We start from the raw sequence: 11,227 nt of genomic DNA, 5'->3' as shown, positions 1-11,227 counted from the left end.
TATATTATTAGTATTATTCTATTACAACAGTATCTTCTTCCTCCCTCATTTCATTATCTCTTTCTCGATCTCTCAATCTCTCCTGCCCCCTTCTCTTTTTGCCTCTCTGTTCGTTGAATTACATCTCGTTCCCCTCCTTTCTTATCTTCCCGTTCATTCTCTGTGCTTCCTGTCGATTCTCCTGTGCCGCTGTTGTTTTCGGTAACCGGCCGCCGTCTGTTCCCTTCTTTTTCGATGTGTGTGTGTACGGTATATATGTGTATATACATGTGTGTTGTCAAGTGTGTCTGCGTGTGTTTATTTCTCTATGTGTGCTCAGTCTGGGTATATGGCCGTATAGTTTCCGGCCATTTCTGTGCCACTGTTGTACGGTGGTTCTGGTGCGTGCGATTGCACGCGGTCGATTTGAGTTTCTCTTAATTAATTATTTAATTATTTTACTTTCTGTAGGCAGAATTTTGATTAGTATTCGTGATATAATCCTCGTGCGGAAAATTATTTAATTGGTAAAATACGCGTTGGAAACCCGAATTAATCGGGTACCCGCGAGTTTTACCGCCGTCAGCGATGAATTTCGATGAGCTGATGGTGGATTGTGATGATTTGTTCTGAGTCCTAATATTTTAAAATAAATAAATGTAAAAATGTGAATAATAATAATTTAGTTTAAATCGGTGGTTGGGATTTGTAAAGTGGATTTCGGTTGTGATATTGGTGGAAATTAATTGTTGGGTTGTTTGTTGTAGATTTGACGTCGAATTGTTTCGACGGGTAGTCCCAAAAATAAAGGAAGTGATGTCCGATTTCCGGGAAATCGAACCACGGGAATACGGGAGCGTATCCGGTAATTATCGGGACGGCGAGTGAATGTTTAACTAAATATAGAAATGTATTTTATATGAAACTTGACTGTATGTTGTGATGAAGTATTTTTCCAAAACCAGTAACACTAATTTCGTAAAATGACGAGTATACGGATTTTCTGGAAAAGAACACCGAACCGATCTTTGAGAACATGAACCCAAATTGTTGCGTGTGTTATTATAATATGTATAATTATGAATTGGGATTGTTAACGTTTGGGTAGAAGTGTTAGTGAGGATATGTCAAGCATACCTGGTCTTCTAACGTAGGGTATTTCGACTCTATAGGTTCTAGTCGTGGGACTCAGGAATTGAAGTCGAACTAAAGATAACCTAGTGATTAGTCGAAAGCGCAGCGAGGTTCCAAGCAAAGGACCCGATCGTAGAAGTCAGATCCAGGATAGTCTGATAGTAAGGCGATAAAGTCGAGTGTCCAAGTTAGTCCAAGGTCAATCAGAGATAGTCGTAAGCTCTGCAAGGCAAGTACCCCTGGCTATTCTTTTATAGTTCAGTATATATGAATGAAATGTTGTTTTATTTTCGAACAGGGACAGAAACATTTTAAGTTACATATCCCCTGTATTTGAAAATGTTGTTAAATATGGGTTTTGGGGAAAAGTAACTTCTGAAAGTACCTATCTCTAAAATGTGATTAAAAATGGAAAAGAGGTTTTGAATAGTGTGCTGTGACATAATTGATTTTAACAAGAGATAGGTAAAAATGATTTTAAAACTGGATAAAACAAATCAGATATTGGATAACGTTGCGTAAGTGGCTAATTCGGTTGCGTGCATTCCAAAACCGATTACTCCAGCATAGTTAATCAGAGACCTAGCTAGTCTCTGCGAATCCGGTTATTTTGTGTGAAAGCCCGATCAGCTTTCCTAGACATTTTGTGTGATAGCCCGACCAACTATCCTAGATAATTTATGTGGAGGCCTGATCAGCCGTCCCTAGATAACATCCAATACATATCTGATTGTGATTTTGTGGTTCCAGTAACGGAAAAAGCGATAGAGGTTCCAGTAACGGAACAAATGATTGAGGTTCCAGTAGCGGAACCAATGGTTTCGAGTCCCCGTAACGGGACAAATGGTTTTATGGTTCCTGTAATGGAACGAATGATTTGGAAATGAAAATAGCATGCTAAAATTTGAATTCTGGTATCTATGCACTACACACGACTATTGATTTTATTTTACAGAACATGCTGTTCTTATAACTATTTTATCATAAAATGGTTTTACTTTTTATTCATATAGTGGTACTGCTACGCAATCGATTGCTCACCCTTGCAGAATGTTTTATATATGTATTGTAGATGCCTAGGAGATTCTTTCGCGGTAGTCAGGGCAGAGTTCCAAGGCCTTCCGTGTCAAGCTCTTCTGAGGTAGTTGTGTTAGACCAAAGATGGTCTGTTGAGTTGCTGTATTAAGATAGTATTATTCAGAGTGTTTGTAGTAGGTTGGTTTTGTATTAGATGTAACCTAAGTCATACTTAAACCTGGAAAAGGTCTTAGTAAAGGGGTCGTAGTTATGTATTATTAATGATTTGGATTGTATTATGATTGTTACTATTGTTATTAGTAACGTCAACTCCTGACCCCGGGGTTGAGGTCGTCACATCATTCTTCTCATTAGCAACAACTGTGATACCTCCCTTCTTCGGTACACACTGAACTGGACTCACCCAAGAACTGTCAGAAATGGGATAAATAATCCCTGCATCCAGCCACTTAAGAATTTCCTTCTTCACTACTTCCTTCATGATCGGATTGAGTCTTCTTTGTTGCTCAACCGTAGGCTTTCTACCTTCCTCTAGCAGAATTTTATGTATTCAATAAGAAGGGTTGATTCCCTTAATATCTGCTATAGTCCATCCAATTGCCGATTTGAACTCTCTAATAATCCTCAAAAGCTTCTCTTCATTGCTACCTGAAAGGTCAGATGCAATAATAATAGGCAAAGTAGATGCATCACCTAAAAATGCATACCTCAAATGTTCAGGTAAAGGCTTAAGCTCAAGAGTAGGAGCTTCTTTAATAGATGGCTTGAGGCGTTTAGGAGCTTTGTTCAATTCCTCCATTCCAAGAGATTCAAAAGGCATATCAATCTTTGTTAGTCCCTAACAATACAACAAGAACTACAGAAGGGAGGTTGAATGTAATTCTCGCTACTTTTTCAAATTAAGGAAAAATGGTTCCAACTTAATAATATATGTGTTTGATTTGCAAAATGCGGAATGAAGAGTTAGATGAATCAAAACACAAGTAATTAAAAACACAAGTCTTTAAAAACTCTGGTGGATTTGAATGTATCCACCAGATATATATATATATATATATATATATATATATATATATATCAAGAGAACCCTGTGAAGCTTGAATAGCTCACAGCTGCTTACAAATATGAACAACTAAACTTACAGAGAAATGCTACAGGATACAGCTTACAATTGTTTTTATGAGAATGTATTTGCTTAGTCTTCTTGTTATCCTACTTGCTACTCTTGGTTTATATATTACAAAGATTACATAGTAATAAGACAAGATAATAAAACAAAACCTATCAAGTCTAATACCATGCTGTTTCACTACTCTATTCCAGCATCTTTGAATATCTTCATAATAGCATGGAAATGGTAATGCTTCTTTGTTCTCAAAAACCCAGCTGAATAGGCTGCCACATTCCTTTTGCAAAAACTCGACGCATGTGACTGTGTTGTCACTGTCAACAGATGTTTGAATTGATCATCCGTCGGGTACATGATTATCATCCGTCGGGTTACCTTGTTGATCATCCGTCAATAGCTTTGTTGATCATCCGTCGGGTAGCTATTGACACTTGACTTCATTTCACTTATGCAGAATTAGAAGACATCTTATATTTACAATTAATCAACCTATTCTCTATATCTAGTTAAAGTCAACAAGACTTATATGCTACTACAGAGTCTATACAAAGGTGTTTGCAGAAATGTGCTACATGACTTATTGTTACATAAGCTACTCACTCGATGGATGTCAAATCATCATCTGTCGGGACTATATTGAGTCATCCGTCGGGACTATATTTGATTATCCGTCGAGTGCTACATTTTTCACTAAATTGAATCTACTAAAGTTTTTTGTTAATGAAATCATCAAGTTCACAACACGGGCTTCTATAGTGAAGGTTATTGAATTGCCTTAATCACAAAACTGGCTGATACTCAACAAATTGTGCTTGAGACCATCCACTAAGGCAACCTCCTCAATGATGACATTATCTTTTGAAATTAAGCCATATCCCACAATATAACCCTTGTTGTCATCTCCAAAAGTAATACTTGGGCCAGCTCTTTCCTTGAACTCTGTGAGTAGGGTAGAATCTCCAGTCATGTATCTTGAAAAACCACTATCCAAGTACCAAAGATTCTTTTTGTTTCCCTGCACACATTAAAATCAAATTAAGTTGATTTTGGTACCCAAGTTTCCTTGGGTCCTGCCTTGTTAGCTTTCTTCTTTTGTTTCTTAGGTTTGATCTTATTTGACTTGGGGATATCAGATTCATCCTTAGTCATCTGAGTTGGACCTTTGAAACCATTCATTAAAACATAATTATCATGCACATTTTGATTAACAGGAAATGGCATGCTATTTGAAAATATATTATTCCAGTAGGGCATGTTAAATGGCATTTGAGGCATATTAAATGCAGCATAATAAGGATTAGGTGCAAATGGCATATTAGCAATATGTGCATTCATATTCTGTGTAGACATAACATTCATAGGCATAGAAGGCATAGTACTCATGTTGGGAAAAGGAGGTGGTACATTCATGGAGGTAGGCATGGTAATTTTGTAATTAAAAGATAGATAATTAACACTACCACACTTAACACAGATTTTTCTTGGAGCATACTTATCAGGTGTGTAGTTGTTATGTTTGTTAATCCCTATTTTTCCATATCTATTATTTTTCTTTTTAGCTTCTATTTTAACCTCAATCTTTTCTAATCTGTCATTTAATTGCTTTATGGACAGATGACCAACATTCACTTTCTTCTCCTTCTATACTTGACTAGATTCTCCTGAAATAAAGTTTTTGGAAACTGATCCATATTTTTCATTTAACTTGGCAAGTTTGGCTTTACTCACAGGTTTGCTCACAGCCGACGTATGAGGATTTATGTCACTCGACGGATAACCTTTTTGATTATCCGACGGATGACTTTCATCATCCGTCGAGTCAACATCTGTTAGCAATCCTTCAACCAAATTGGATTCTAGATTCTCTTTACTCTTTTTCCAGGCTGCATCACAGAAAGACTCAATACCTTGAACTTTGGTGATTTGAGCATGGACATCTCTAGATGATTTCCATGCCTTAATCACCTCCTGTTCACGATCAAACTGCTTCTTCAAAATTTCTTCTTTCTTCAAGGACTCAGTTAATTCCTCCTTAACAATCTTACATTCTATTCTCAATTTTTCAAATTCTATAAACTGAGACTCTTGCACATTATTTCTCTCACTTAGGAACAAATTGTTTTCTTTGATTTTAGCATTTTCCTTAGTGAGGGACTTAAGTGTAACACGCAAATGATATAATTTTGTAGACATGTCATTTATTGCATCATTACACTCAGCTTTAGATAAGTGTGCAAGGTTAGTGGTGATTACCTGATTACTTGAAGAACTTGTCTCTGTTTCATCAGACTTGGCCATTAGGGCTAGATTGACATAGCTGACACCTTCTTCTTCATCCAGACCATCTGCTGCCCAGTCATTTTCTTGTATAATAAAAGCCCTTTCCTTTTGTTTGAGAAGCTCAAAATACTTATGTTTATAATCCATAGGATCAAACTTCTTCTTGCTGGAATCTGACTTTCTACACTCACTGGCAAAGTGCCCTGCCAAGCCACATTTGAAACACTTAAATTTTGATTTATCCACCATGTTTCTATTTGGCTTAGCTGCTCCAAAGTTCTTCTTGAACTTGAGCTTGTCAAATCTTCTGGAAAGAAAAGCAAGATGTTCATCAATATCATCCATATCATCTTGGCTCAATGAATCTTCATTTTCTGCTACCAGCCCCTTGCCTTTGTTTTCACAGACCTTTGAAGTAGACTCAACAGCTTCTATCTTCATCTCCTTCTCTTTCTCTAACTCAGCAACCAGTGCAATGGACCCTCCTTTCTTTCTCCCTTTCTCCATTCTTTCATCTTGCTCTATTTCAAGCTCATAAGTCTTTAGAATGCCATACAGTCTCTCTAGTGTAAACTCCTTGTATTCTTGTGAATTTCTCAAGGAGGCTGTCATTGGTTTCCACTCTTTTGGAAGGGATCTCAGAAATTTGAGATTAGAGTCTTTGGTTTGGTAGACTCTTCCATGCAGCTTCAGAGCATTTAGTAGCTTTTGGAATCTACTAAAGATATCAGTGAAAGTTTCACCTTCTTCACAGTGGAAATGCTCATATTGCTGAATTAGTAACGGCATCTTGTTTTCTCTAACTTGTTCAGTGTCATAAAAAATTATTTGAATGGTGTCCCAAACCTCCTTGGTTGTCTTGCAGTTGATGATGTTGTCAAACATGTCACCATTAACTCCATTGAATAAAATATTCATGGCCTTCTTGTCTTTCCTGACTTGTTCAATATCGGGATCTAACCATTCATGCCTTGGCTTGGGAACTGATGGCTCATTTATAGTTACAACTCTTATTAGTACGTGAGGACCTCCCTCTATGCAATCCACATAGGCCTCATCTTGAGAAAGTAAATGAAGATGCATCTTTACCTTCCAGTGATGGTAATTATCTTTGTCCAGAAAAGGAATCTTGACTCCAACACCCTTCTTGTTCATCTTGTTGTTTGTTCTGATCTTTAAACTCTTTGTGCTTCAAGAGCTTGCTTTAATACCAATTTTTAGTCCCTAAAAATACAACAAGAATTACATAAGGGGGGTTGAATGTAATTTTGACTACTTTTTCAGATTAAAGAAAAATGGTTATAACTTAATAAATATAAGTGTTTGATTTGCAAAATACGGAATGAAGAGTTAGATGAATCAAAACAAAAGTAATTAAAAACACAAGTATTTAAAAACTTTCTGGTGGATTTGAATGTATCCACCAGATATATACATATATATATATATATCAAAAGAACCCTGTGAAGCTTGAATAGCTCACAGCTGCTTACAAATATGAACAACTAAACTTACAGAGAAATGCTACATGATACAGCTTACAATTGTTTCTCTGAGAATGTATTTGCTTAGTCTTCTTGTTGTCCTACTTGCTACTCTTGTTTATATATTACCAAGATTACATAGTAATAAGACAAGATAATAAAACAAAACCTATCAAGTCTAATACAATGCTGCTTCACTACTATATTCCAGCATCTTTGAGTATCTTCATAATAGCATGGAAATGTTAATGCTTCTTTGTTCTCAAAAACCCAGCTGAATAGGCTGCCACATTCTTTTTGCAAAAACTTGACGCATGTGACTGTGTTGTCACTGTCAACAGATGTTTGAATTGATTATCCGTCGGGTACAGGATTATCATCCGTCGGGTTGCCTTGTTGATCATCCGTCGGTAGCTTTGTTGATCATCCGTCGGATAGCTATTTGACACTTGACTTCATTTCACTTATGTAGAATTACAAGACATCTTATATTTACAATTAATCAACCTATTCTGCGTATCTTGTTAAAGTCAACATGACTTATATACTACTACAGAGTCTATATAAAGGTGTTTGCATAAATGTGCTAATGACTTATTGTTACATAAGCTACTCACTCGATGGATGTCAAATCATCATCCGTCGGGACTATATTGAGTCATCCGTCGGGACTATATTTGATTATCCATCGAGTGCTACATTTTTCACTAAATTGAATCTACTAAAGTGTTTTGTTAATGAAATCATCAAGTTCACAACATATTCCTAACAATATTCCTCTTCCAGGGAGAAGCATTCAGATATTGCAATTGCTCTTTGCCTTCGTCATCTTCATTGTCTGAATTCCCCAACAAGGCCTTCTCTAAGGAACTGTCAGCAATTGATCAAGTTCTGAAGTAACCACAAAATTGACCAACTCCACTTTTAAGCACTCCTCATTTTCCGTAGGAAATTTCATAGCATTGAACACATTTAAAGTTATATCCTGATCCAGCACTCGCATTGTAAGCTCACCCTTCTGCACATATATCAAGGTTCACCCAGTCGCCAAGAAAAGTCTTCCAAAGATTATGGGAATCTTCTTATCCTCCTCGAAATCAAGAATTACAAAATCAGTAGGGAAGATGAGTTTATCAACCTTGACAAGACATCGTCCACAATACCTCACGGATATGTAATAGAACGGTCGGCCAACTACAAAGTCATATAAGTCAGTTTTGGACCAAGCAAGTTCAACTTCTTGAAGATTGACAAAGGCATCAGATTGATGCTAGCTCCCAAGTCACATAAACATTTGTCAAAAGACAATTTTCCAATAATGCATGGAATAGTGAAGCTTCCTGGATCTTTAAGCTTCGGAGGCAACTTCTATTGCAGCACAACACTGCATTCCTCCGTGAGAGCGACAATCTCTAAATCATCTAGCTTCACTTTCCGAGAGAGAATACAATTTATAAACTTTGCGTAACTAGGCATCTGCTCAAGAGCCTCAGTGAAAGGTATGTTGATATGAAGTTTCTTGAACACCTCCAGACACTTCTCAAATTGCTTATCCAGCTTTTTCTTCTGCAGCCGCTTAGAAAAAGGCGGTGGAGGTTAGATCTGTTTCTACCCTGTATTACCCTCAGGAGGAGTGTGCTCAACAGTAGTCTTCCTTGGTTCCACTTCTGCTTCTTGCTGCTCTACTTCTTCTTCAGCCCCAGCTTCTTCATTCGAAACTTGAGTTTGTTCGGGATTCGTAACCTTTCTAGACCTCAAAGTGATTGCCTTTACTTGCTCCTTAGCTTCCCTCTTCCCTGGCACTTTAGTGTCACTAGGTAATGTACCAGGTTGATAATTTAGCAAGGCATTGGCAATTTGTCCAATTTGATTTTTCAAGGTCTTGATAGAAACAACTTGACTTTTGCACATTAGCTTCAACTCCTCTAATTCAGATTTTTCATTAGCTTGTTGCAGCTGGAGTTGCTACCTTGGTGCATATTGCGGTTGCTGAAAACCAGGGGGTTGTACTGCTTAGCTAGGTACTATTGATAAGGCTTTTGAACCGCCTTCTGAGCGTTGCTCCAGCTGAAATTAGGATGATTGCGGTTGTTGGGATGATAAGTGGCTGGCACAGGTTGCTTCGTTCGCTGAAAGTTGCTCACGAAATGAGCTGATTCACTAGAAATAGTGCACTGATCAGTCTCATGGGCACCAGCACAAAGCTCACAGACACTAGTTATTTGATTAACTCCATAATTAGTCAAAGTGTCCACCTTCATCGTCAAAGCCTTAAGTTGGCCAGCTATAGCAGTTGCTGCATCCAACTCCAGAATTCCTGCTACTTTTCCCTGAGTCAGTCTCTGAGAAGGATTCTGGTATTCTTTAGCAGCCATCAGTTTAATCAATTCATAAGCTTCATTGTAGCTTTTAGCCCACAAGGCTCCTCCTCATGTTGCATCGAGCATGGGTCTAGAAGTAGCACCCAATCAATTGTAGAAATAGTTTATAATCATCCAATCAGGCATGCCATGGTGTGGGCACTTCCTTAGCATCTCCTTATATTGATCCCAAGCCTCACACAGAGATTCACCAGTTTGCTGAGTAAATTGAGTAAGAGCATTCCTGATTACAGCAGCCTTCGCCATAGGGAAGAATTTAGTGAGAAATTTTTGAGCAAGATCCTCCCATGTGGTGATAGACCCTGGTGGTAGAGAATATAACCAGTACTTTGTTTTATCCCTCGGAGAGAATGGGAAGAGTCGCAGCTTGATAGCATCTTCAGTCACACCATTGAACTTGAAAGTGTCGCAGATCTCAATGAAATCCCTGATGTGCATGTTGGGGTCTTCAGTAGGAGAACCCCCAAACTGAACTGAGTTCTGTATCATCTGTATCGTGCTTGACTTGATCTCAAAAGCGTTAGCCGAAATGGCTGGTCTGATGATGCTTGACTTAATATCATTGATCTTAGGCTGAGAATAGTCCATCAAATCCTTAGGAATTTCTGCTTGATCCCCCGCCACTACTAAAACTGGTTCCTCTACTTTCTCTTCTTCTTCTACCTTCTCTTTGTCCTAAAAAACTCCCCTTCGAACCACTACAACTTCTTCCTCGGCTTTATCCAGAGTTCTCTTACGACATCGCGAACGCGTATGCATACACGCTCGCTAGAGTACCTGAAATAAGACAAGAAAACAAATAAGTAACAATTTCTGAGTCAATGAACTTTAACGATCACTGATGACAAACACATAAACAAAAATTAACACTACAGTCCCTGGCAGCGGCGCCAAAAACTTGTTAGTAGCTAAACACGCGCTAAAATTCATGCAAGTATACGCGTTCTCAAGTAGTATAAGATATAGATCAGATTCGTTCTCACAGAGACTGGCTTTGGTTAACTAATTAATTTATGCACTTATGCAACAATGATATGGATATTATTCAATGCTAAGACGATAACAAATTGGGATTATTTTATAACTAAGAATTAAACTAACAATTATAACTAAGAGAATAAGAATGGTTGAATTAATATATATGACAAACATGGGATTCTAAGTTCATTAAATACTTCATTCAATAGCCTTTTCGTTCTTAACCTTAGCATGTAATGGTGATGACACTAATCAGATAACACGAAACTGATAAATGCCAACTTTTGTTGCACGAATAACGTACTACCAGACATCCATAAAAGAGATGGAAGCTGAATAGACACCAATTATATTGAGACCCTATATTTCAATAGAATTTGACAACATAACGGTTTAATGCATAAGTTATCTAACTTGATTACATAGGGCAAGTAAGATGGTTAAAATTACCTACGAATCAGGCATAACAAATACACATGAACCTATACTAGCATGGCAAGTTCTAAACCCTTAAATTCACTTTCGCTTTATTAAGAATTAAAAGCTATCTTATAAGTTCGCGACGCTCATAAGACGAATACGCACAACCAATACTAGGTTATCATACAATCACCACACACTAAGGCATCGAAATAAATTAGCTAAAGAAATCCATAAATAAATCAGCTAGAATCCCACGATAATGATTAGCCCATGATCGGACTCATCATCAACGTGGGTTCCGATGAAAGCATGGTATAATAAACGTAGTCTTTATAAATGAATAATAAACAAAGTATAACACAAGAGTATAAGTTCAAGAATAAGAAAACAAGCATCCAACG

At 37.4% G+C, this 11,227-nt stretch overlaps 1 non-coding gene across 1 annotated transcript; it reads left to right on the top strand.

The window, feature by feature from the left end:
* Positions 1–9,549: 9,549 nt before the first annotated feature.
* LOC141709991 (small nucleolar RNA R71) lies at positions 9,550–9,656 on the top strand. Its single transcript, XR_012570536.1, has one exon. It is a non-coding gene; the product is annotated as a small nucleolar RNA R71 (small nucleolar RNA).
* Positions 9,657–11,227: the final 1,571 nt, after the last annotated feature.

Source organism: Apium graveolens, chromosome 2, assembly GCF_009905375.1.
Source record: "Apium graveolens cultivar Ventura chromosome 2, ASM990537v1, whole genome shotgun sequence".
Lineage (NCBI taxonomy): Eukaryota > Viridiplantae > Streptophyta > Magnoliopsida > Apiales > Apiaceae > Apium > Apium graveolens.
Note: the sequence above shows the minus strand (reverse complement) of the source record. Positions and strands in the feature narration are given on the sequence as shown.